General features: G+C 31.6%; 1 protein-coding gene across 1 annotated transcript in view; it reads left to right on the top strand.

The window, feature by feature from the left end:
• Window positions 1-14542, top strand: part of shld2 (shieldin complex subunit 2) — a 31215-nt gene continuing 16673 nt past the window's right edge. Inside the window, exon 1 of the mRNA XM_034184992.1 lies at window positions 1-34. The gene's annotated coding sequence lies outside the window, so the exon portion shown is untranslated. The remainder of the gene's footprint in view (window positions 35-14542) is intronic.

Raw genomic sequence — 14542 nt, 5'->3', positions numbered from 1 at the left:
GATGGCGCGGGACCGGAAGTCGATCCAAACGGCTGTAAATAAAAACAGTGAGTAGATCGATTGTTGTTGTTTTGTTTTGCTCCTTTCAGAAGCGGTTTTATTTCCGGTTGTGTGGGATTATAAACGCTGCAGTTAACAGCGCCACCAGGTGGGCGTGTGGTCCATAAACATCCACAAAAAACTCTGAGAAACGTGTCCGCCGGTGTCGCGAACCGAACGGGTTAAAGTTTAGAGGTCGAGCTGAGTGTGCGGTGTCGGCACAAACCATTCGGAGGACGGGGGTGTTAGCGGGAGGTGGCATAACCCCGTAATATGAGTCAACATAACTTAATATAACACTTTAATATGAGTTATAACTCCCTGTAATATGACTTAATATAACCACTGTAATATGAGGCAACATAACTCCCTGTAATATGACTTAATATAACCACTGTAATATGAAGCAACATAACTCCCTGTAATATGACTTAATATAACCACTGTAATATGAGGCAACATAACTCCCTGTAATATGACTTAATATAACACTGTAATATGAGTTAACATAACAATGACTTAATATAACCACTGTAATATGAGTCAACATAACTCCCTGTAATATGACTTAATATAACACTGTAATATGGGTTAACATAACAATGACTTAATATAACCACTGTAATATGAGGCAACATAACTCCCTGTAATATGATTTAATATAACCACTGTAATATGAGGCAACATAACTCCCTGTAATATGACTTAATATAACCACTGTAATATGAGGCAACATAACTCTGTAATATGACTTAATATAACCCCGTAATATGAGTCAACATAACTCCCTGTAATATGACTTAATATAACCACTGTAATATCAGTCAACATAACTCTGTAATATGACTTAATATAACACTGTAATATGAGTCAACATAACTCCCTGTAATATGACTTAATATAACCACTGTAATATGAGTCAACATAACTATGACTTAATATAACCACTGTAATATGAGTAACATAACTCTGTAATATGACTTAATATAACCACTGTAATATGAGTAACATAACTCTGTAATATGACTTAATATAACCACTGTAATATGAGTCAACATAACTATGACTTAATATAACCACTGTAATATGAGTCAACATAACTCCCTGTAAAATGACTTAATATAACCACTGTAATATGAGGCAACATAACTCCGTAATATGACTTAATATAACCACTGTAATATGAGGCAACATAACTCCCTGTAATATGACTTAATATAACCCCGTAATATGAGTCAACATAACTCCCTGTAATATGACTTAATATAACCACTGTAATATGAGTCAACATAACTTCCTGTAATATGACTTAATATAACCACTGTAATATGAGGCAACATAACTCCCTGTAATATGACTTAATATAACCACTGTAATATGAGGCAACATAACTCTGTAATATGACTTAATATAACCCCGTAATATGAGTCAACATAACTCCCTGTAATATGACTTAATATAACCACTGTAATATCAGTCAACATAACTCCGTAATATGACTTAATATAACACTGTAATATGAGTCAACATAACTCCCTGTAATATGACTTAATATAACCACTGTAATATGAGTCAACATAACTATGACTTAATATAACCACTGTAATATGAGTAACATAACTCTGTAATATGACTTAATATAACCACTGTAATATGAGTAACATAACTCTGTAATATGACTTAATATAACCACTGTAATATGAGTCAACATAACTATGACTTAATATAACCACTGTAATATGAGTCAACATAACTCCCTGTAAAATGACTTAATATAACCACTGTAATATGAGGCAACATAACTCCGTAATATGACTTAATATAACCACTGTAATATGAGGCAATATAACTCCATAATATGAGTTAATATAACCACTGTAATATGAGTCAACATAACTCCCTGTAATATGACTTAATATAACCACTGTAATATGAGGCAACATAACTCCGTAATGACTTAATATAACCACTGTAATGAGTCAACATAACTCCGTAATATGACTTAATATAACCACTGTAATATGAGTAACATAACTCTGTAATATGACTTAATATAACCACTGTAATATGAGTCAACATAACTATGACTTAATATAACCACTGTAATATGAGTCAACATAACTCCCTGTAAAATGACTTAATATAACCACTGTAATATGAGGCAACATAACTCCGTAATATGACTTAATATAACCACTGTAATATGAGGCAATATAACTCCATAATATGAGTTAATATAACCACTGTAATATGAGTCAACATAACTCCCTGTAATATGACTTAATATAACCACTGTAATATGAGGCAACATAACTCCGTAATGACTTAATATAACCACTGTAATATGAGTCAACATAACTCCGTAATATGACTTAATATAACCACTGTAATATGAGGCAACATAACTCCATAATATGAGTTAATATAACCACTGTAATATGAGTCAACATAACTCCCTGTAATATGACTTAATATAACCACTGTAATATGAGGCAACATAACTCCCTGTAATATGACTTAATATAACCACTGTAATATGAAGCAACATAACTCCCTGTAATATGACTTAATATAACCACTGTAATATGAGGCAACATAACTCCCTGTAATATGACTTAATATAACACTGTAATATGAGTTAACATAACAATGACTTAATATAACCACTGTAATATGAGTCAACATAACTCCCTGTAATATGACTTAATATAACACTGTAATATGGGTTAACATAACAATGACTTAATATAACCACTGTAATATGAGGCAACATAACTCCCTGTAATATGATTTAATATAACCACTGTAATATGAGGCAACATAACTCCCTGTAATATGACTTAATATAACCACTGTAATATGAGGCAACATAACTCTGTAATATGACTTAATATAACCCCGTAATATGAGTCAACATAACTCCCTGTAATATGACTTAATATAACCACTGTAATATCAGTCAACATAACTCTGTAATATGACTTAATATAACACTGTAATATGAGTCAACATAACTCCCTGTAATATGACTTAATATAACCACTGTAATATGAGTCAACATAACTATGACTTAATATAACCACTGTAATATGAGTAACATAACTCTGTAATATGACTTAATATAACCACTGTAATATGAGTAACATAACTCTGTAATATGACTTAATATAACCACTGTAATATGAGTCAACATAACTATGACTTAATATAACCACTGTAATATGAGTCAACATAACTCCCTGTAAAATGACTTAATATAACCACTGTAATATGAGGCAACATAACTCCGTAATATGACTTAATATAACCACTGTAATATGAGGCAACATAACTCCCTGTAATATGACTTAATATAACCCCGTAATATGAGTCAACATAACTCCCTGTAATATGACTTAATATAACCACTGTAATATGAGTCAACATAACTTCCTGTAATATGACTTAATATAACCACTGTAATATGAGGCAACATAACTCCCTGTAATATGACTTAATATAACCACTGTAATATGAGGCAACATAACTCTGTAATATGACTTAATATAACCCCGTAATATGAGTCAACATAACTCCCTGTAATATGACTTAATATAACCACTGTAATATCAGTCAACATAACTCCGTAATATGACTTAATATAACACTGTAATATGAGTCAACATAACTCCCTGTAATATGACTTAATATAACCACTGTAATATGAGTCAACATAACTATGACTTAATATAACCACTGTAATATGAGTAACATAACTCTGTAATATGACTTAATATAACCACTGTAATATGAGTAACATAACTCTGTAATATGACTTAATATAACCACTGTAATATGAGTCAACATAACTATGACTTAATATAACCACTGTAATATGAGTCAACATAACTCCCTGTAAAATGACTTAATATAACCACTGTAATATGAGGCAACATAACTCCGTAATATGACTTAATATAACCACTGTAATATGAGGCAATATAACTCCATAATATGAGTTAATATAACCACTGTAATATGAGTCAACATAACTCCCTGTAATATGACTTAATATAACCACTGTAATATGAGGCAACATAACTCCGTAATGACTTAATATAACCACTGTAATGAGTCAACATAACTCCGTAATATGACTTAATATAACCACTGTAATATGAGTAACATAACTCTGTAATATGACTTAATATAACCACTGTAATATGAGTCAACATAACTATGACTTAATATAACCACTGTAATATGAGTCAACATAACTCCCTGTAAAATGACTTAATATAACCACTGTAATATGAGGCAACATAACTCCGTAATATGACTTAATATAACCACTGTAATATGAGGCAATATAACTCCATAATATGAGTTAATATAACCACTGTAATATGAGTCAACATAACTCCCTGTAATATGACTTAATATAACCACTGTAATATGAGGCAACATAACTCCGTAATGACTTAATATAACCACTGTAATATGAGTCAACATAACTCCGTAATATGACTTAATATAACCACTGTAATATGAGGCAACATAACTCCATAATATGAGTTAATATAACCACTGTAATATGAGTCAACATAACTCCCTGTAATATGACTTAATATAACCACTGTAATATGAGGCAACATAACTCCGTAATGACTTAATATAACCACTGTAATATGAGTCAATATAACTCCATAATGACTTAATATAACCACTGTAATATGAGGCAACATAACTCCATAATATGAGTTAATATAACCACTGTAATATGAGTCAATATAACTCCCTGTAATATGACTTAATATAACCACTGTAATATGAGGCAACATAACTCCTTAATGACTTAATATAACCACTGTAATATGAGTCAATATAACTATGACTTAATATAACCACTGTAATATGAGTCAACATAACTCCGTAATATGACTTAATATAACCACTGTAATATGAGGCAACATAACTCCATAATATGAGTTAATATAACCACTGTAATATGAGTCAACATAACTCCCTGTAATATGACTTAATATAACCACTGTAATATGAGTCAATATAACTCTGTAATGACTTAATATAACCACTGTAATATGAGGCAACATAACGCCGTAATATGAGTTAATATAACCACTGTAATATGAGTCAACATAACTCTCTGTAATATGACTTAATATAACCACTGTAATATGAGTCAACATAACTCCCTGTAATATGACTTAATGTAACCACTGTAATATGAGTCAACATAACGCCGTAATATGACTTAATATAACCACTGTAATATGAGTCAACATAACTCCGTAATATGACTTAATATAACCACTGTAATATGAGTCAACATAACTCCGTAATATTAGTTAACATAACTCAAAAGTCAAAGTCGGCTTTATTGTCAAATATGCAATACATGCTCGACATACGGCACAGATTTAATTTCAGTCCTCTCAGACCCATGGTGCAGAGTATAGAATAAAAACTACTACTAAGTAAAACATTTACCTTAAATATTACTGATTTACAAATAAAAATAATATAAAACAGTATAAACAGTGTATGAGTCAACATAACTCATAACATACAACATAACATAACTATGACTTAATATAACCACTGTAATATGAGTCAACATAACTCCCTGTAATATGACTTAATATAACCACTGTAATATCAGTCAACATAACTCTGTAATATGACTTAATATAACACTGTAATATGAGTCAACATAACTCCCTGTAATATGACTTAATATAACCACTGTAATATGAGTCAACATAACTATGACTTAATATAACCACTGTAATATGAGGCAACATAACTCTGTAATATGACTTAATATAACCACTGTAATATGAGTCAACATAACTATGACTTAATATAACCACTGTAATATGAGGCAACATAACTCTGTAATATGACTTAATATAACCACTGTAATATGAGTCAACATAACTATGACTTAATATAACCACTGTAATATGAGGCAACATAACTATGACTTAATATAACCCCGTAATATGAGTCAACATAACTCCCTGTAATATGACTTAATATAACCACTGTAATATGAGGCAACATAACTCCCTGTAATATGACTTAATATAACCACTGTAATATGAGGCAACATCATTCCCTGTAATATGACTTAATATAACACTTTAATATGAGTTAACATAACTCCCTGTAATATGACTTAATATAACCACTGTAATATGAGGCAACATAACTCCGTTAAAATGACTTAATATAACCACTGTTATATGAGTCAACATAACTATGATTTAATATAACCACTGTAATATGAGGTAACATAACTCCCTGTAATATGACTTAATATAACCACTGTAATATGAGGCAACACAACTCTGTAATATGACTTAATATAACCCTGTAATATGAGTCAACATAACTCCGTAATATGACTTAATATAACCACTGTAATATCAGTCAACATAACTCCGTAATATGACTTAATATAACACTGTAATATGAGTCAACATAACTCCCTGTAATATGACTTAATATAACCACTGTAATATGAGTCAACATAACTATGACTTAATATAACCACTGTAATATGAGTAACAGAACTCTGTAATATGACTTAATATAACCACTGTAATATGAGTAACATAACTCTGTAATATGACTTAATATAACCACTGTAATATGAGTCAACATAACTATGACTTAATATAACCACTGTAATATGAGTCAACATAACTCCCTCTAAAATGACTTAATATAACCACTGTAATATGAGGCAACATAACTCCGTAATATGACTTAATATAACCACTGTAATATGAGGCAACATACCTCCCTGTAATATGACTTAATATAACCACTGTAATATGAGTCAACATAACTATGACTTAATATAACCACTGTAATATGAGTAACATAACTCTGTAATATGACTTAATATAACCACTGTAATATGAGTCAACATAACTATGACTTAATATGACCACTGTAATATGAGTCAACATAACTCCCTGTAAAATGACTTAATATAACCACTGTAATATGAGTCAACATAACTATGACTTAATATAACCACTGTAATATGAGGCAACATAACTCCGTAATATGACTTAATATAACCACTGTAATATGAGGCAACATACCTCCCTGTAATATGACTTAATATAACCACTGTAATATGAGTCAACATAACTATGACTTAATATAACCACTGTAATATGAGTCAACATAACTCCGTAATATGACTTAATATAACCACTGTAATATGAGGCAATATAACTCCATAATATGAGTTAATATAACCACTGTAATATGAGTCAACATAACTCCCTGTAATATGACTTAATATAACCACTGTAATATGAGGCAACATAACTCCGTAATGACTTAATATAACCACTGTAATGAGTCAACATAACTCCGTAATATGACTTAATATAACTACTGTAATATGAGTAACATAACTCTGTAATATGACTTAATATAACCACTGTAATATGAGTCAACATAACTATGACTTAATATAACCACTGTAATATGAGTCAACATAACTCCCTGTAAAATGACTTAATATAACCACTGTAATATGAGGCAACATAACTCCGTAATATGACTTAATATAACCACTGTAATATGAGGCAATATAACTCCATAATATGAGTTAATATAACCACTGTAATATGAGTCAACATAACTCCCTGTAATATGACTTAATATAACCACTGTAATATGAGGCAACATAACTCCGTAATGACTTAATATAACCACTGTAATATGAGTCAACATAACTCCGTAATATGACTTAATATAACCACTGTAATATGAGGCAACATAACTCCATAATATGAGTTAATATAACCACTGTAATATGAGTCAACATAACTCCCTGTAATATGACTTAATATAACCACTGTAATATGAGGCAACATAACTCCGTAATGACTTAATATAACCACTGTAATATGAGTCAATATAACTCCATAATGACTTAATATAACCACTGTAATATGAGGCAACATAACTCCATAATATGAGTTAATATAACCACTGTAATATGAGTCAATATAACTCCCTGTAATATGACTTAATATAACCACTGTAATATGAGGCAACATAACTCCTTAATGACTTAATATAACCACTGTAATATGAGTCAATATAACTATGACTTATTATAACCACTGTAATATGAGTCAACATAACTCCGTAATATGACTTAATATAACCACTGTAATATGAGGCAACATAACTCCATAATATGAGTTAATATAACCACTGTAATATGAGTCAACATAACTCCCTGTAATATGACTTAATATAACCACTGTAATATGAGTCAATATAACTCTGTAATGACTTAATATAACCACTGTAATATGAGGCAACATAACGCCGTAATATGAGTTAATATAACCACTGTAATATGAGTCAACATAACTCTCTGTAATATGACTTAATATAACCACTGTAATATGAGTCAACATAACTCCCTGTAATATGACTTAATGTAACCACTGTAATATGAGTCAACATAACGCCGTAATATGACTTAATATAACCACTGTAATATGAGTCAACATAACTCCGTAATATGACTTAATATAACCACTGTAATATGAGTCAACATAACTCCGTAATATTAGTTAACATAACTCAAAAGTCAAAGTCGGCTTTATTGTCAAATATGCAATACATGCTCGACATACGGCACAGATTTAATTTCAGTCCTCTCAGACCCATGGTGCAGAGTATAGAATAAAAACTACTACTAAGTAAAACATTTACCTTAAATATTACTGATTTACAAATAAAAATAATATAAAACAGTATAAACAGTGTATGAGTCAACATAACTCATAACATACAACATAACATAACTATGACTTAATATAACCACTGTAATATGAGTCAACATAACTCCCTGTAATATGACTTAATATAACCACTGTAATATCAGTCAACATAACTCTGTAATATGACTTAATATAACACTGTAATATGAGTCAACATAACTCCCTGTAATATGACTTAATATAACCACTGTAATATGAGTCAACATAACTATGACTTAATATAACCACTGTAATATGAGGCAACATAACTCTGTAATATGACTTAATATAACCACTGTAATATGAGTCAACATAACTATGACTTAATATAACCACTGTAATATGAGGCAACATAACTCTGTAATATGACTTAATATAACCACTGTAATATGAGTCAACATAACTATGACTTAATATAACCACTGTAATATGAGGCAACATAACTATGACTTAATATAACCCCGTAATATGAGTCAACATAACTCCCTGTAATATGACTTAATATAACCACTGTAATATGAGGCAACATAACTCCCTGTAATATGACTTAATATAACCACTGTAATATGAGGCAACATCATTCCCTGTAATATGACTTAATATAACATCATAACCACTGTAATATATCAACAAACTCCGTAATATGACTTAATATACCACTGTAATATCAGTCAACATAACTCTGTAATATGACTTAATATAACACTGTAATATGAGTCAACATAACTCCCTGTAATATGACTTAATATAACCACTGTAATATGAGTCAACATAACTATGACTTAATATAACCACTGTAATATGAGGCAACATAACTCTGTAATATGACTTATATAACCACTGTAATATGAGTCAACATAACTATGACTTAATAAACCACTGTAATATGAGGCAACATAACTCTGTAATATGACTTAATATAACCACTGTAATATGAGTCAACATAACTATGACTTAATATAACCACTGTAATATGAGGCAACAAACTATGACTTAATATAACCCCGTAATATGAGTCAACATAACTCCCTGTAATATGACTTAATATAACCACTGTAATATGAGGCAACAAACTCCCTGTAATATGACTTAATAAACCACTGTATCTTTAATATGAGTTAACATAACTCCCTGTAATATGACTTAATATAACCACTGTAATATGAGGCAACATAACTCCGTTAAAATGACTTAATATAACCACTGTTATATGAGTCAACATAACTATGATTAATATAACCACTGTAATATGAGGTAACATAACTCCCTGTAATATGACTTAATATAACCACTGTAATATGAGGCAACACAACTCTGTAATATGACTTAATATAACCCTGTAATATGAGTCAACATAACTCCGTAATATGACTTAATATAACCACTGTAATATCAGTCAACATAACTCCGTAATATGACTTAATATAACACTGTAATATGAGTCAACATAACTCCCTGTAATATGACTTAATATAACCACTGTAATATGAGTCAACATAACTATGACTTAATATAACCACTGTAATATGAGTAACAGAACTCTGTAATATGACTTAATATAACCACTGTAATATGAGTAACATAACTCTGTAATATGACTTAATATAACCACTGTAATATGAGTCAACATAACTATGACTTAATATAACCACTGTAATATGAGTCAACATAACTCCCTGTAAAATGACTTAATATAACCACTGTAATATGAGGCAACATAACTCCGTAATATGACTTAATATAACCACTGTAATATGAGGCAACATACCTCCCTGTAATATGACTTAATATAACCACTGTAATATGAGTCAACATAACTATGACTTAATATAACCACTGTAATATGAGTAACATAACTCTGTAATATGACTTAATATAACCACTGTAATATGAGTCAACATAACTATGACTTAATATAACCACTGTAATATGAGTCAACATAACTCCCTGTAAAATGACTTAATATAACCACTGTAATATGAGTCAACATAACTATGACTTAATATAACCACTGTAATATGAGGCAACATAACTCCGTAATATGACTTAATATAACCACTGTAATATGAGGCAACATACCTCCCTGTAATATGACTTAATATAACCACTGTAATATGAGTCAACATAACTATGACTTAATATAACCACTGTAATATGAGTCAACATAACTCCGTAATATGACTTAATATAACCACTGTAATATGAGGCAATATAACTCCATAATATGAGTTAATATAACCACTGTAATATGAGTCAACATAACTCCCTGTAATATGACTTAATATAACCACTGTAATATGAGGCAACATAACTCCGTAATGACTTAATATAACCACTGTAATATGAGTCAACATAACTCCGTAATATGACTTAATATAACCACTGTAATATGAGGCAACATAACTCCATAATATGAGTTAATATAACCACTGTAATATGAGTCAACATAACTCCCTGTAATATGACTTAGTATAACCACTGTAATATGAGGCAACATAACTCCGTAATGACTTAATATAACCACTGTAATATGAGTCAATATAACTCCATAATGACTTAATATAACCACTGTAATATGAGGCAACATAACTCCATAATATGAGTTAATATAACCACTGTAATATGAGTCAATATAACTCCCTGTAATATGACTTAATATAACCACTGTAATATGAGGCAACATAACTCCTTAATGACTTAATATAACCACTGTAATATGAGTCAATATAACTATGACTTAATATAACCACTGTAATATGAGTCAACATAACTCCGTAATATGACTTAATATAACCACTGTAATATGAGTCAACATAACTCCCTGTAATATGACTTAATATAACCACTGTAATATGAGTCAATATAACTCTGTAATGACTTAATATAACCACTGTAATATGAGGCAACATAACGCCGTAATATGAGTTAATATAACCACTGTAATATGAGTCAACATAACTCTCTGTAATATGACTTAATATAACCACTGTAATATGAGTCAACATAACTCCCTGTAATATGACTTAATGTAACCACTGTAATATGAGTCAACATAACGCCGTAATATGACTTAATATAACCACTGTAATATGAGTCAACATAACTCCGTAATATGACTTAATATAACCACTGTAATATGAGTCAACATAACTCCGTAATATTAGTTAACATAACTCAAAAGTCAAAGTCGGCTTTATTGTCAAATATGCAATACATGCTCGACATACGGCACAGATTTAATTTCAGTCCTCTCAGACCCATGGTGCAGAGTATAGAATAAAAACTACTACTAAGTAAAACATTTACCTTAAATATTACTGATTTACAAATAAAAATAATATAAAACAGTATAAACAGTGTAGGACATGTAAATATAACAGTATGATGCTGTTGTGCAAATGGTAAATGGCAAAAGTGTACCAGTGTAAACAGTATGACATTAAATACAATAGTGCAGTGGATAACAGTGTAATACAGTATAACAGTATAATACAGTGGTGCAAGTGGCAGTATACTGATGATAGTGCAGTGGATAACAGTGTAATACAGTATAACAGTATAATACAGTGGCGCAAGTGACAGTATACTGATGATAGTGCAGTGGATAACAGTGTAATACAGTATAAATCATATCAAATCAAATCAATGTTATTTATATAGCGCCAAATCACAACAACAGTTGCCCCAAGGCGCTTTATATTGCAAGGCAAAAGCCATACAATAATTACAGAAAAACCCCAACGGTCAAAACGACCCCCTGTGAGCAAGCACTTGGCGACAGTGGGAAGGAAAAACTCCCTTTTAACAGGAAGAAACCTCCAGCAGAACCAGGCTCAGGGACGGGCAGTCTTCTGCTGGGACTGGTTGGGGCTGAGGGAGAGAACCAGGAAAAAGACATGCTGTGGAAGAGAGCAGAGATGAATCACTAATGATTAAATGCAGAGTGGTGCATACAGAGCAAAAAGAGAAAGAAACACTCAGTGCATCATGGGAACCCCCCAGCAGTCTAAGTCTATAGCAGCATAACTAAGGGATGGTTCAGGGTCACCTGATCCAGCCCTAACTATAAGCTTTAGCAAAAAGGAAAGTTTTAAGCCTAATCTTAAAAGTAGAGAGGGTGTCTGTCTCCCTGATCCGAATTGGGAGCTGGTTCCACAGGAGAGGAGCCTGAAAGCTGAAGGCTCTGCCTCCCATTCTACTCTTACAAACCCTAGGAACTACAAGTAAGCCTGCAGTCTGAGAGCGAAGCGCTCTATTGGGGTGATAAGGTACTATGAGGTCCCTGAGATAAGATGGGACCTGATTATTCAAAACCTTATAAGTAAGAAGAAGAATTTTAAATTCTATTCTAGAATTAACAGGAAACCAACGAAGAGAGGCCAATATGGGTGAAATATGCTCTCCCCTTCTAGTCCCCATCAGTACTCTAGCTGCAGCATTTTGAATTAACTGAAGGCTTTTCAGGGAACTTTTAGGACAACCTGATAATAATGAATTACAGTAGTCCAGCCTAGAGGAAATAAATGCATGCATTAGTTTTTCAGCATCACTCTTAGACAAGACCTTTCTAATTTTAGAGATATTGCGCAAATGCAAAAAAGCAGTCCTACATATTTGCTTAATATGCGCATTGAAGGACATATCCTGATCAAAAATGACTCCAAGATTTCTCACAGTATTACTGGAGGTCAGGGTAATGCCATCCAGAGTAAGGATCTGGTTAGACACCATGTTTCTAAGATTTGTGGGGCCAAGTACAATAACTTCAGTTTTATCTGAATTTAAAAGCAGGAAATTAGAGGTCATCCATGTCTTTATGTCTGTAAGACAATCCTGCAGTTTAACTAATTGGTGTGTGTCCTCTGGCTTCCTGGATAGATAAAGCTGGGTATCATCTGCGTAACAATGAAAATTTAAGCAATGCTTTCTAATAATACTGCCTAAGGGAAGCATGTATAAAGTGAATAAAATTGGTCCTAGCACAGAACCTTGAGGAACTCCATAATTCCCTTACGAAAAAGTTCAATAGGTTTCTATAGGATTCTGTAGAGGTCTTATAGCTTTCTATAGAACACCTGTAGACACGTGACCTACAGGGGTCTTGGCCTATAGAGACCGACAGCATTCTACAGACATAAGGACCTACAGGCGCCATTGCCTATAGAAGCCTATATGTTTCTATAGACATGCCAGCATATAGAAACACCATATTAATCAATTCTGGCATTTTACTCAAATTTAGCCAATACATTATCTGATAGAAAAAAAATGTGGAATTTGGATGAAAAAACAGATTGTTTTATTTTGTCTGCATATTTTTATGCAAGATAATGTTGCCACTGTACTAGCAAGGAGACATTACTTTTTGTTCACTTGTAACTATAATATATTTGAGAAGTGTGTATATACACATCACACTTATACACAAGCAGATATAAAAGGCAAAGTATAAAAAAGTTACACAACATTATTACAAATTCAGCAATCTTTTATTACAAATTCAAAATTATTAAATGTATATACATAATCACATATATCATTTTCTTTGTAGAACCATGGAACTTGGAAACTGCAGTATCATCAAACACAAGTATAGTTGTAAACATCCAAACAGGTCAGCATTAATGCAGTTTGCTTCAAATGGTTACTATAACATCTGTAACTGAAACTACACATGCATATGTTATATCAGGTCA

The sequence above is a fragment of the Thalassophryne amazonica genome, chromosome 13, assembly GCF_902500255.1.
Source record: "Thalassophryne amazonica chromosome 13, fThaAma1.1, whole genome shotgun sequence".
NCBI classification, from domain to species: domain Eukaryota; kingdom Metazoa; phylum Chordata; class Actinopteri; order Batrachoidiformes; family Batrachoididae; genus Thalassophryne; species Thalassophryne amazonica.
The sequence above is the reverse complement of the archived record's forward strand: the minus strand, read 5'-3'. Positions and strand labels throughout refer to the sequence as shown.